The sequence below is a fragment of the Schistocerca serialis genome, chromosome 7, assembly GCF_023864345.2.
Source record: "Schistocerca serialis cubense isolate TAMUIC-IGC-003099 chromosome 7, iqSchSeri2.2, whole genome shotgun sequence".
NCBI lineage: Eukaryota > Metazoa > Arthropoda > Insecta > Orthoptera > Acrididae > Schistocerca > Schistocerca serialis.
Genome location: NC_064644.1, coordinates 244447066 through 244461495, shown reverse-complemented (window position 1 = coordinate 244461495; position 14430 = coordinate 244447066). Strand labels below are relative to the sequence as shown.

At 42.1% G+C, this 14430-nt stretch overlaps 1 protein-coding gene across 2 annotated transcripts in view; it reads right to left on the bottom strand.

Annotated features, from left to right (window-relative positions):
* Positions 1 to 14430, bottom strand: part of LOC126412327 (leucine-rich repeat-containing protein 24-like) — a 960970-nt gene that overhangs the window by 577232 nt on the left and 369308 nt on the right. The window contains exon 1 of one of the 2 annotated variants that reach the window (XM_050081850.1): positions 3200 to 3394. The exons of the other annotated variant lie outside the window; for it this stretch is intronic. The gene's annotated coding sequence lies outside the window, so the exon portion shown is untranslated. Of the gene's footprint in view, positions 1 to 3199; positions 3395 to 14430 lie in introns of those variants that run through there. 2 annotated transcript variants of the gene reach the window in all.

Genomic DNA, 14430 nt, shown 5'->3' with positions numbered 1-14430 from the left:
TCTGAAAATAAAACTGCCTTTTCCTGCTGCTAGTTACTTTATTTATCCCATACGCGTTTCGACTTCTCTTGTTCTAAGGCATCATCAGTGGGATCTATAACGATACAGGTTTGTTAGTCACACATTATCAAACAGTTCACTTCGTGATTTTTTGTAAAAAAGTAATTACTTACGATTTGCTGATCTGCGTTTCCTCACATCTGGTCTGGAGGTCGCACTTTTATCACTGCAATGTAATCACATCTTTGTGTTCTCGCCTTCCACACACTGGTCACCATGTTTCTCACTCTTTTTTTGTGGTGGACTATTGTTCTTTTGTCACTCGATACAACTATTTCATCGTAGACTGCTTTTCACAACGTAAATATTGCTTCTCCATTACCTGTTTCATCTTCTTTGGTATGTTTACCTATTTGTTGCCAGCCTAACGAAGTATATGTTCGATACTAACTTCTATTTATGATGTTTGTACCTTTAGACACTTCACTGCTTTTCCTCTGTGAGTGTTGCGGATTAATGAGAGTAGATTTGTTTAGCAAAAGAAGGCTTCAGAGCAGAGAATCAAGACATTAGCTAGGTGGAAGGGTCGTTGGATGAAAGTGACCGACCAGATTAAGGTAAATTGATACAAATGAATTTCATTTGTTGCCATGTAAATTTGAGCGTGGTGATTTTTGAGTGACTTTTCCACTACTGATACTGAACTGTGTTCCTGCTTTGCGGTTATGGTCATTGTCGGCGCCAACGGTCTTGTCATAGTGCTAACGCTGGTTTCCACAGATCAACGAAGTTCGAGCGCTTTCGGGTTTGGCTAGTAATTGCATGAGTGACCGTACGGGTCTGCCGAGAGATATTGGCTAGCGGGGTGTACGCAGCCCTTGTGAGGCAACTTGAGGAGCTACTTGACTGAGAAGTAGCGACTCCTGTGACGAAAACAGACAACGGATATGCTGGTACGCTGACCACGTGCTCCCGTTATCCGTATCTAGTGACGCCTATGGGCTGAGGATGACACGGCGGACCGTCGGTACCGTTGGACCTTCCGAGGCCTGTTCGGATGGAGTTTAGTTTTAGTGATTATCGGCGAAAGTGATCAGAAACAGATTGGGGGCGCTAAATTGTAAACGGTGTACATATTCCTGTCCAGTGGCCAGATCTGAGAATCTTTCTTCAAAGTATATAGTTAGAAGGCTTTGAATTATTGACTTTGGAGTGGTAAGAAAGTCAGAGTCGCGGGTCAAAGCGAGACTAGCGAGTCAAAGCGAGACTGACGACCCGTGTTGTTTACTTGTTTAGCAGTGGGCAGAATTAATCGGGTTCCGCTGATAAATGTTCACGATTAAATCTGTGGAGTAGTTTTTCGTTTGATTTGTCGTGCCAGGGAAGCTTTGAGAATGGAGCAAAGTGACGTTTCAACTGTGTGAAAACAACGCTATGATCTTGCCAGGTCAATTATTCCCTACCCTTTTACCACTGCCCTCTAACAACAATGACTTAACGTTGCTTTCTTACAATCCTGTATTCAATGTAAGCTGGTCCAGGTTGTGTTCCAAAAATGAACAGCATAGAGACAGAAGTAATGACACTTTCTGCAGGACCTGACCATCATTTTGCAGGACAATGCTCAAGCACGTACAGAGCAAGCTGTTACTGATTTGTTTGACTGATGGGGCTGCTAGACCACCTACTACACTCCCCTGACCTCAGCCCTCCTGAGATCAACTCGACTTCTAAACTTCACAGCACTCGCTTCAGAACTGCTACAAATTCGTCGGGCAATAGACCGCGCCGCTCGAACTGTCAACACAGCAGGCACTGCTAAGTGTATCCTACGGCTTCCACATCGCTGGCAACGGGTTATACACAATGCTGGTGACTACTTTGAAGGTCAGTAAAACTTTGAAACACGTATCTATTTTGTACGAGCTGTAAATAAATAGTTGTCATTATTAAAGTTCCAACCCTCGTATTAACGAGAGTTTCAGAATAAATTCGAAAATAATGCTATATAATCGAATTAGACCTTATCTGGAACAGCAACTACATAGACAAGAATGTAAAGCTTATATTAATTACGATGAACAGAGAACCTGTTGTCTTATCCATTTTTTCCAAAGATAATATTGATTGTGGTCATATTCTAAAGAACTAATTTCTGATTAGCCGTGTGCCACCAGACATGGCGAGCGACAGTAATATCAGTTACTGCGCAAGTGTGAGTATAATAACGTTCGTCTGCAGTTTGTTTCCAACACTAGCAATTATGCAAAGATCGAAAGTAGTTGAACTTAATTGTCTGTGCAGCTCAATAATATGCTTCTTCCAGTCCAGGTTTTCGGCAGTAACTACAATCAAATATCTGCAGCATTCTGTCATGTTTACTGACTCCAATTAATGTGTCATATCAGTTGAGGCAGTTTCCGGTAGAAGGTTCTATAGGTCTATATGCCCTTTACCGAGAAAGTGTTTAAAATTAATCAGCGTGTTATGCAGAGTATTTTACCGAGCATCTGTAGGATTATCTCAAAGCTAATACCAGGGCAACGTTTCTCCTTCAGTTTAGTTTAGGGCACTATGTATTTCATTTGTATAGTTGTAGTTTGTTATCAAATTACTTTTTATTGTTTTATTTTTATACCTTTCTGAAGGTCCCTCGATCATTAAGAATAATAATCCTGTCTTGTTACAATGTGGTCGGAAGGGTAAAATAACTCTGATAAGAAATGTTTGCTCATTATCGCCTACGGTCGCTGATTTATGGGAAGAGCGCCAACAGATATTTATCAAAATTTTATTTTTGACAGTAAAAACAAAGCACATCCTATTAAGATATGCTTGTATATTAGGTAACTATTTATACTGCTCAATCTCGAATAAGTCTTTGTACTAGAAGCCCCTCAATTGTTACTATGACTATTTGTTTTGCTGAACTGAATCCAGAGTGTAGGCTGTAACTTTCGTCACTGCAGCAACGAACAATAGTCGCAGCATTCGGATGATCAGTGCTATCAATTCACGAAACATCTTGTCCATGCACGTGTGTCCTTTATTGTGATGACCACTTCCGAGTCACTGAAGCTGCACCATCACAAAGATCAGAAGATTATGACATCGAGGCGGGCCGCGTTAGAAAAATGGAAAGTGTATCAGCAAATAATCAGTAAGAGAATGAAAGTGGCGAAATTAGATAATGACATACCGTTGGCCGATACTTCTGCGCAGGTCTTCCTCAGTTTTCGCTCTCTCTCTGTTTCACACGCACACGCACTCGCACGCACGACGTACGAGTTGCGTGTGCTGCCACTCGTGTCCACTGGACGCGGTGGCCTCAGCGCGACTCTGACGCTGCGCAGAGCCAGTTGCTGGCGCGCCAGTAAGTGGCTCCATGTGCTGGGCCCAGTCGCTAGGAAGCACTGGCGTGGTGGGGCCACAGCCGGCTGACTGCCCACTTCCCGGCACTCTCTTTTCCTGGTGCGGAATTCCGGCGGGACAGTCCGTGACGCGTAGCGGGAACCATCACATCACATCACCCGACACACAGCAGTGGGTGTATCTGCCACGCGGTGACATTGCTGCGCTGCCGTCATGCACTAAAATGTCCGTCTGTGCTTCCCACCCTTGTGGTCACAGCAGCGTTCCGTATCACTGTAGGATGTCATCCACGGAGCTTCTTTACCGTGAAAGTGATTCTTCCTTCTGGTCGCACACGAAGCAAGACACAGACACTTTACAGAATAGTGTAACGCCGGAAATGCACATCCTCCTATTTCCATCTATTGTACTATAAATTCTTTCCTTATTTTGTTGCCTGAATATATGACATTTCTGTGCCTCTGTATATTGTAATTGTTTTACTATATATATATATATATATATATATATATATATATATATATATATATGTCGATGTATAATTGGTTTGTTTTGTAAATATTGTTTGTATTTTTGCGCTGGGTCTTGCCTAGGGAAAACTATGCTATCGAACGAATACATCGATAGGTCGTGTGGAGAACCAAAGTGTTTAGGATCTTTGGTAGTGTGAACTCGGCCGCGTGGAGCGCGGGCAGAGCAGAGTCTGGCTGGAGTGGTGCGGTTGAGCAGGTGTGTTGTGTGACGCTCCCACGAGTTGCCGCGCTTTCGGGGTTTGGCAGCATGTAATTGCGCTCGACTTGCTATGTTAGTTTCTGACACGGTGTCGCGGGCGGGTAGCGTTAGCTGGCACACATCAAGAGCCCGTTTCGGCTGGAGACCGTGTCGAGAAGAAGGCGCGCCAACATCCAGCTTCTGCAACAGCGACGGCCGACAATGAGTGGCTGTCGCCACCTCCTCGATCGACGACTTCAAATCTTCAATCAACCAACAAGGAAGACTGGTAGCACGTAAAGTTTTAGAACTATATGGCAGACCTCAGCTTTTCAAACTGTTAAATGTTTCTCACTAAATTACAGTAACGTAGCATGAACCTTTGTTGCTCATTGTCCCTATTGCATTACCAAGCAGGGTCCCTTCCTTTTCCGGAATGAACCCGAGTGTCATTGAAATTCAAACGCCAGCATTAAAGTAATATCATTCCATTTCACTGCTTTAATTTCAAAGTTCAGTTAAGGTATTCATAGCTGGCTACAATATTAAGGTTACACAAGCACAAATTAAGAGTGCGAGTTTTGTTACCATATTTTAGCTTACCTGTGACTGCAGCTCAGCTTGGTACGTACTAAATTTTACTGTTGTTAATTGTTCAGAATCATTCAATTCTAGTTCAAAGTTAAATCTCTTATTTCTAAATTGGGTAGATTCAAGTAGCTTTTGAAATGATTGTTGAGGTAGCCCAAGACTAACCGTATTTTACTGAATTTCGATGTGCTTCAGAAACAAACCTCACTATTAATTTCAGTAACTAAATCAACTTTCAGTTTTCCGATTTTATTAATTCTTTTGCTAAATTAAGTCATGGTGTAGCGAAATTTATTACTTCTGACAAACTTTCAGTTTTCACACTACACGTGTCAACCTTCAATTGCTAAGCTTCTAGTGCTAATTATATCTTTTTCAGTTACTATAGTAATTGTCCATAGGACTGGCGACCGTAATTTCCCCCAAATCTCAAATATCTAATTACCGCTAGTTAATTGTTAACGTAACGGCCACACATTTACTTTCTTTATTAAATTTACCACTTTTTAAAATTAATTTCCACCGGTTTCATTTGCATTTTTCCTTTCATTTAGATGTAACCCTTTCCTCCCTCTTTACCGACAGATTAACTTCGGTGACGATTGCTTTTCCCAAATTTCCATTAGGTACACGCGGTTTAATTTTTCACTCCCATTAAGGTCGATAAGTCAGGGGGAGGTTACAATAGCTTACCATTCTAACGTAATTATGACTCGCGTTTTATGCGAGGAAAATAATTAAAGATACTTTTATGCAGATGAATGAAATATCGTAAAAAAAAAAAAAAGAATGGCTCTGAGCACTATGGGACTTAACATCTGAGGTCATCAGTCCTCTAGACTTAGAACTACTTAACCCTAATTAACCTAAGGACATGACACACATCCATGCCCGAGGCACGATTAGAACCTGCCGGCCAGTGTGGCCGAGCGGTTCTAGGCGCTACAGTCTGGCACTGCGCGACCGCTACGGTCGTAGGTTCGAATCCTGCCTCGGGCATGGATGTGTGTCACGTCCTTAGGTTAGTTAGGTTTAAGTAGTTCTAAGTCTAGAGGACTGATGACCTCAGCTGTTAAGTCCCATAGTGCTCAGAGCCATTTGAACCACTTTTTTGATTCGAACCTGCGACCGTAGCGGTCGCACTGTTCCAGACTGTAGTGCCTAGAACCACCCGGCCATCCCTGCCTATGGGACTCAACTTCTGAGGTCATTAGTCCCCTAGAACTTAGAACTAGTTAAACCTAACTAACGTAAGGACATCACACACATCCATGCCCGAGGCAGGATTCGAAACTGCGACCGTAGCGGCCTCGCGGTTCCAGACTGCAGCGCCTAGAACCGCACGGCCACTTCGGCCGGCTGATGATTGTTCGTTTGATTAAAATAATATTATTATTAACAACAGTAATAATAGTAATAATACACCAAGACATAAGGCAAGGATGCAGCTTGTCACTGACACTCTTTAACATCTACATCGCGGATCTCATAAGAAAGTGGAAGAATCTCTTACATGGAGGTAAATGGAAATGAGCGTATGGCATCGTTGGTCGGGAGGCCCCATTCGGGGAAGTTCGGCCGGAGGTATACACTGAGGAGACAAGATTAACGGGATACCTCCTTGATATCGAAATGGCCCTTCTTTTTCCCGGCGTAATACATCAACTGAACGAGGCATGCACTCAACATGTCATTGGAAGTCCCCTGCAGCAATATTGTGTCATGCTGCCTCTATAGCCGTTCACAATATCCGAAAGTGTCGCCGCTGCTGTATTTTGTGCACGAACTTACAACTCCATTACGTCCCATAAATATTTGATGGAATTCATGTCCGGCGATCTGGGTAGTCAAATTATTCGCTCGACTTCTTTAGAATGTTCTTCAAACCAATCGCGCACAGCTCTGGCCTTGTGACATGGTGCATTTTATCCGTAAAAATTCCTAGACGAACATAACCATTTCCAGACAATGATTGATTCAGTTGGACAAGAGGGCCCAGTCCATTCCATGTAAACACAGCCCACACCATTATGGAGCTACCGCCAACTTGGACAGTGCCTTGTTGACGACCTGGGTCCCTGGCTTCGTGGGGCCTGCGCCACAATGCAACCCTGCCATCAGCCCTTACCAAATGAAACCAGGACTCATCTGAGCAGTCAACGGTTTTCTAGTCGTATTCGGTCCAACCGATAAGCAAAGAGATTAGGAGAGGTGCTGCAGACGATGTAGTGTTAGCTAGCAAAGTCCCTCGCGTCGGTCTTCTGCTGCCGGTGCCCATTAACGTCAATGTTTTCTGAGACTATTTTGCGCAGAGTTACTTGTCTGTTAGCACTGATTATTCTACGCAGACTTCGCTGCTCTCGGTCGTTATGTGAAGGCCGGTGTACTTTGAGTTGTCCGTGGGGAGAGGGAATGCCTAAAATTTGATATTCTCGGCACACTCTCCACGATGTGGATCTCTGGATATTGAATTCCCTAACCATTTCTGAAATGGAATATCCCATGCGTGTATCTCTATCTACCATTCCGCGATAAGAGTACGTTAATTCCCGTCATGCGGCCATAATCACGTAGGAAATCTTTTCACCTGAATGACAGCTGCACCAATGCAGTGTCCTTTTATACCTTGTGTACTCGATACTACCGCCATCTGTGTAGGCGCATATAGCTAACCCATTACTTTTGTCACCTCAGTGTATAACTGAATAGAAGCTAACATCTGCAAATTAAGCTGTATGCAGATGCTGTCGTCTTAATACAGACCAAGGAAGCGAACTTACAACCTTCGGTGTACAGATTAACAGGTTATGTGAGGTGCTACAGTCCGAAAATATCCACCAGTACAACTAAACCTACGTCGAAATAAAAAACCAGTCCTATCAAATGTAGTTATTGAAGTCAAGGCACTGGAACAAGTACCTGGTTTTAGATATTTACGGTGTAACATAAGCTTAAATAAGGATAATGGTATACAGAACGAAATCAATAAATTTCACCACATATATGCAACAATAAATAAAACGGTAGAGAACTAGTCGAGGAAAGACATGAATTTAAAGTCTTACCACACCATGGCTGTGCCTGTCTTGCTCTACGGCAATGATCTTGGATTCAAAAAAAGAGAGATAAAAGCATACAGTAGGCCGAAATGAGATTTTTAAGACCTTTCAAAGTTTGGTCGGTCGCGGATCTTACAAGGAATGAGAATATACGGGGATAATTAGGAATATTGAACTTAAAAGGCAAAGCCGAACAGTATAAGAAGAGACTCAAGCAACGTTTTAAACATGTGGAAGATGGCAGAATTCCTGTCATTGGAAACAAGTACTAGCCCTCAGGAAAAAAGAAACAGAAAACCAGAAAAAAAGATCTGAAAAATATGAAATCGGACAACGTATACTACCAAGTGAAGAAGAAGATTAAAATCATTAATTTTAGGAAATGGAGCTATATGCAGTAATTCATTTTTTACATTGATAAGTATCTCGCAAAGGAAGGTCACGGTAATAGAACAGTACTATTTTTATTTTGTTACTGAGTAGAAAGAAAACCCCTTTGTAAAGTTTTATTCGTTATTCATCGGTCTTGACACGAGAGGGAGGGTGAGGTGGGGCTGATTCTCTCCTCTTCTAAAGCTCTCCAGTTGTGCATCTCTCTGCAAGCGGCACACCGGTCACGATATGTCAGGTGGGGTCGTGTTTGCTGTTGGAGCAGCTCTTATTATCTTTCTGCTGTGGAAGTGTGTTTACAGGTATAGTGTTTCATCCTGGACAATGAGACAGGTGGTAATTATGAAACTCTTGGTGGAGTACTTTGATATTGCAGAAGACGTACCTACAGGGGAAGAAAAAGAAATAAATGAACATTTGACAGAAGAAGACGCCGTAGTTGCAGAGGTTACTACACTTTCTATAGATATGGAGGCGTCAGACAAAAGGCATCAGGTGAAGAAGATGATACTACCATGGCAGTGAGGGATGAAGCAATGTCACTAGTGGCGAATTTCGAGGCAGGCAGCCATCATACTCATGAAAATGAACGAAGTTTCCAGAAGGATGTCTGGCTGATGCGTGCAAGATATGGCAAAACAACCAAGAGGAAAAGTTTGATATGTTGATCCTCCCAGTCTGTGTCGTGCTGGATTAGCAACTGATATGACAACACACCTGGAAATTGCAATACTGTTGTCACAGAAAAGGAAAATAAAGAGTAAGACTGTCATATAAAACTCTGAAAACAGGCTAAAACAACGTCATTCGTCAAATCCAAAAATTCCGCAGGATATGATAAATCGTGAATTACGTGATCATTTTCTTCCAGGGAAGTGCAGAAGCATTGTGCAACCTGCCGTCGTTTTCTTCTTCTTCCGCCCATACAAAAGATTTGTGAATTTGGTCACAGATAGAATTATGGTATCTTCTGAGAATGACACTAACATGTGGCATAGAGACCACTTCTTACTCCTTCAAATATTTGTGTATTTTCAGTTCTCGGCGGCACGATTCTCCAACTTAATAAAATTTGCATTTTCTTTCAGTGAGTCTACACCAAAGACTTTCCTGGCGTATTTCAAACACCCTTGTAGTACTGCTTCGAAGAAGGAATAACGAAAGAGCGTTTCCCGCTTCCATCAAATGTGCACACTGTGAGAACTGTCTATGCATTGACCATACTGTTATTGCTAACTTCCATTCCTTTTGCCTCCGATGGTGTACCCAAGTAAGTAAACTCTGTTACAGAGTGTTTCACGACATATTATTGACTATTTGTTTCAAATAATCCATTTGTGCAGTAAATCATTCACACAGTATTCTCATCGTCACTTTGACGACTGACATCTCCTGTTCCAATAGTCCATGGCAGCTATAATTTGTGTGGTGTATGTATATTTTGTTGCTCTATTAATTGCGCTATGCCTGAATGTAATTCGTGCAGCAACATATCGTGACCTTCCCTTGTCACTACCAGTCTACATTCCCACATTTCATTCTTGTTTCAATACAACTCTCACTGTGGTTGACCTCATAATCAATTTTTCCTCATAGTTTTTTTACTGACACTAGTTTACTGTTCATCTTGATTTAAACACTTACTATTAAGCTAATGAAATTTTGTTTTACACATCATATACGTCAAATTACCGTTCCTGATTGCTCACATCCGATTTCACTTTCATTAGTTAAGTTTCACTACAATCACAGACTCTTCCCTTGTATTATAAATTTTTTTCCTCCACACATACCTGACGGTAGAACGCTGCCGATAAACGGCACTTGTCCAACTCTGACTCCCTCTCTGGTATGCAGGTGTAACTTGCCGCATACAGCAACGCTGTGCAGTCATTGTCAAATTACATCTCACAAGATATAAATTGTTCTAAGGAATTTTTATTTGTGGAATTTCAATTTATTTTTTAAATTCTGGGAGTAAATATTTGGTTGATTCAGCGGTTCGAATAAAGATAAATATTTTCCGCGGATGGTGAATCCCTCTGTTAACAGTGGCGTGCCACAGTATCCCGGAGTGTTGTGAATTTCTTCATGAGAACGCCGGCTGCCGTCCTTAACACAGACAGAATCGACAGAGCTGTAAGCATCAGAGGAATGTCAGAGGAGAGGTTCTCAACACTGAGGTTGTGACTGCCTGGCATTTGGGGGCGAGAAGGGATTCCTGTATCTGCGAAATGTCTCTTACGGACTTATCATGATGATTACTTGACACTGTCAACTGTATTGGAGGCGATCTCAGTATCTAAACACGACTGCTCTTCATATTACAGAAGTTTATTCGCCCAGTTCTTATAAAAATACACAATAATTACTAATTTCAGCGAAATTAAATCGCCATCTTCAGATCATTTATATAGCAAAAAAATTACAGGGCCAGTCCATTTCGTCGGCTGTTCACATTGATTAGGCACAACTGTAATGTATACAAATGCACAATTATGGAAAATTCTAACGTCATACCAACATAAAGTGCTTACAAATTCAAAGTAAATATACCGTATAGAGACGACATTCGGCGGCACCGTATCTCGTCATACAATAACAGAATAGCTGTGCGAACAGTGCACAACAGTTACAAACAGAATACATAACACTCGTATAAAATGTTTTCACGTTTTATCGTTGTTGACATCCGATAGAAAACTGTTATGAGGCATTTGCTAAACCATAGGAGAATATCATATCCACCATTTCACTTATCGAGTAGAGGGCTGCATTGCTACCAAGTGGTTAATGTACTACACCATTTGTACGTAGAAACAGCGCAATAACAGCAAACACGTAAGTGAATGTGCGTTTAGAAGGAAGTAAAACACCATGATACGTATCCAGGGTTCATGTACTGTACAGCAAGACACAAATACGACAAAAACTAATGTAGCCAACAACACGACTCGAACCACACAATTGACTGCAGGCTGCAGAGGAATACAACGTGTTTCGAGGCGCCAGCAGATGACAGCAGTCTTACAGAACATAAGATTATGTCTTCGAAATACAATGTAAAGAATTTTATACGTTGTTTTTTAATGTATGAAAACTATAAAAATAAAAGGATTACATAACTGTTTTTCTAAATATGTACGTCAAAAAATTATTACATGAATATTATTACTGTAACTTATATCAGTGTTATGGTCATTGTTACCAGATAAAGCTGTAAACTATTATTCTTGGTATATCGAGATTAAAAATTTGAAAACGGTGTGTGTAGCCTTAGTACATGGGAGCCTACAGCCTCGTATAACAATATATCCTCAATGGTCAACTTATGTTTCGATTAACTGCCGTAGCTCACGCTATTCTGCCATATCTTGTTTCAGTAGGCTAATTAGATGACCTGAAATAACATTTAAATATAAAAAGTTGTAAAGGCCTGCATCCTCGAACGTTATAAATGCTCAGGATGAAATAAAACAACAAAAGATAAAGTAACTCAAACACATATTTCGTGTCATCTGTATTTTATCAATCGAAAATACGTTATACGTTCCCAGAATCCCATCTACTGGGGACGATAAAAAGTTTAAATATTTGATGCTATCCTTTGTCCCACATGGTAGGTGACACAGGAATTAACTAATAAAATGTATTTTTATGTGGGACTTGATCCAAGCCGGCCGCTGTGGCCGAGCGGTTCTCGGCGCTTCAGTAAGGAACCGCGCGACCGCTACGGTCGCAGGTTCGAATCCTGCCTCGGGCATGGCAGTGTGTGATGTCCTTAGGTTAGTTAGGTTTAAGTAGTTCTAAGTTCTAGGGGACTGATGACCTCAGATGTGCTCAGAGCCATTTGAACCATTTCAATTTGATCCAAAGACAGTCACCTACAGAGAATAAAATCTGTTCAAGAGGATCCGAATAAAAGGAGGAGATATACTACACCTCTCTCGCTATTACTTTCATCATATCATATGCGCCAATCTGTGTGTGTGTGTGTGTGTGTGTGTGTGTGTGTGTGTGAATGTGTGTGTGCGCGCGCGTGTGTGTGTGTGTGTGTGTGTGTGTGTGTGTGTGTGTGTGTGTGAGAAAGAGAGAGAGAGAGAGAGAGGGAGAAAGGGGGGGATGAGACAGAAGGAGAGATGGGAGAGGGGGCGGGGGCGGACACCACAGCAACTCATATTGTACGGAAAAATTTGCAAACTAATATCCTCTTTTGTCCTTGTGGCCATTCCGTGTAATAATTACCAGTCTAAATTAAGGCAACTCATATTTATTAATGATGTGCTACAACATGCAGGGTGGTTATAATTAAACTTCCGCTAGTTGAGCCTGTGTAGATGGAAAACTATTTCCAGTAGGGGTACCCAACTTCATAGGAATGATGTTCACACTGTGCGCTGCAGGATATGCGGTGTTAGTAGTGTTAGTGTCATGGCTTGCCATTAGGCGCCAGTGCTGACAGGATGACGTAGCTGGAACTCGCACTGAGAGGAAAAAGACATGCAGCGCCAAAGGCACACGTTACTATTATCTGCTTTGGCAACACGTGACCCTGCTATATCGGAGAGAGGTGTTTTGGACTCAGCTGTTTTGATGCACGACAGAGCTCCACCTCACATTGCTTGTGAGGGCTCTTACACGTTTGGAGACAACCGAATCATTAGGTGATTGTAACAGACTGCGTGACCACAAAGAACACCACATTGAAATCCGTATGGTTTCTGGCTGTGAGGTTACCTGAAAGACAGAGATTATCGATGGCACAGTAACACACGAGGGAGGTAGCCAACATCCCACCAGATGTTTTTTTGCGGGCTCTCTCAAGTAGCGAAAGTTCTATTATAGCTACCCGGTATTTGAGCGATATCATAGCGACGAATGAACCAGAATTATGAATTCAAATCTTGATATACGAGAGCTATCCAGAAATTGAGAGTCGTTCTGAAATAAAAAATTAACAATATGGAAAAACTGGATTGTATTATATACATTTCAAAGGTACACTCTTAAGATGTTTTTCTACATAATCGCCATTCTAATTAAGGTACTTATCAGACTGAAGCACAAGTTTTTCAGCACTGTCTCTGTAGAAATCTGTCGCCTCCGATTGAAACCACTGGTTTATACTGGCATGCAGTCGGGCGTCAGTATCAAAGCTTCGTTTAGCGAGCCATGTTTCCATTGCTGGGTAGAAATGGTAGTCGCTCGGTGCCAAATCCGGGCCGTATGGTGGATGATCAAACATCTCCGATCCAAAACCCCGTACGAGCTTTCGGATACGATTGGTCGTGTGTGGACGAATGTTGTCATGAAAAAACACAACTTTTGCGCTAAGTTTTCTTCGACGCTTGTTCTGTATCGTCTGCCTTAACCTTGTCAGTGTGTGGCAATTCCTCTCTGAATTAATGTGTTCGCGGAAGTCAACTAGAACCGGAAACTAACCGCATATTTACTATAGTGTGACCCTTAACTGGCTTGGAAGTCAGGGTGCAGAATCACGATGTTATGCAAATCACACCCAAGTGGGTTTATACTGAAACTGCACAAGGTTTGTAACGCAATCTTATAACGGCCCTGATATAAACGCTACGTGGGGTCTTCTCGTATACTTTATTCATTAAATTAACTGACCAAAGTTCTCCTCCAAACATGCTAATGGGAAAGGAGACTGGTGAGTACGACCGTTAACAGATAAATGCCGTTCTAAAAATTGACAATTACATTTATTTTCCTTAAATGGAACACAAAACTGATTATGAATTTGTACAAGGAACAACAAAAACTAAACATGTGAAGAGCCGTTACTTGATAAAGATGTCTGCAAGAACCTGGTACAAACGACACTGGATGGAATCTCATGTGCTTCTCTACTACTCCCGAAGGGGGAGCAAAGAGAACAGGTGAAATGTATAAAATCAATAAAAAAAGTGGGTACTCGATTGCAGTTCCACGATATCAACTAAGAAGGCGAAGAGGTTCTCCAGTGCAACTGCTGAGAAAAGTAAATTCGACTTTTGGGAGGCTGGAAAATCATCTGAAACCCTGAAGGACGAAGCTGCGTATACTACCGCAGTACGGCGCAAGGCGGCGGGCTCACAAGACGGCTGCTACTCGTGGTTTGCTCCGCTGCATGCAGATGTGCTCCGCCTTGGAGACCGAGCGAGGCTTGAGCACGAAAAAACTAAGTGTTTGTCCGCGTGGCCGGACAAGTGAAACTGAGAATAAAATTACTCTGCAGCACGAGCGGCAAAGTACGCCACCGACTCCTGCGGCGGCCAGGGACCAGCTCCTCTCAAAATTCTATCCC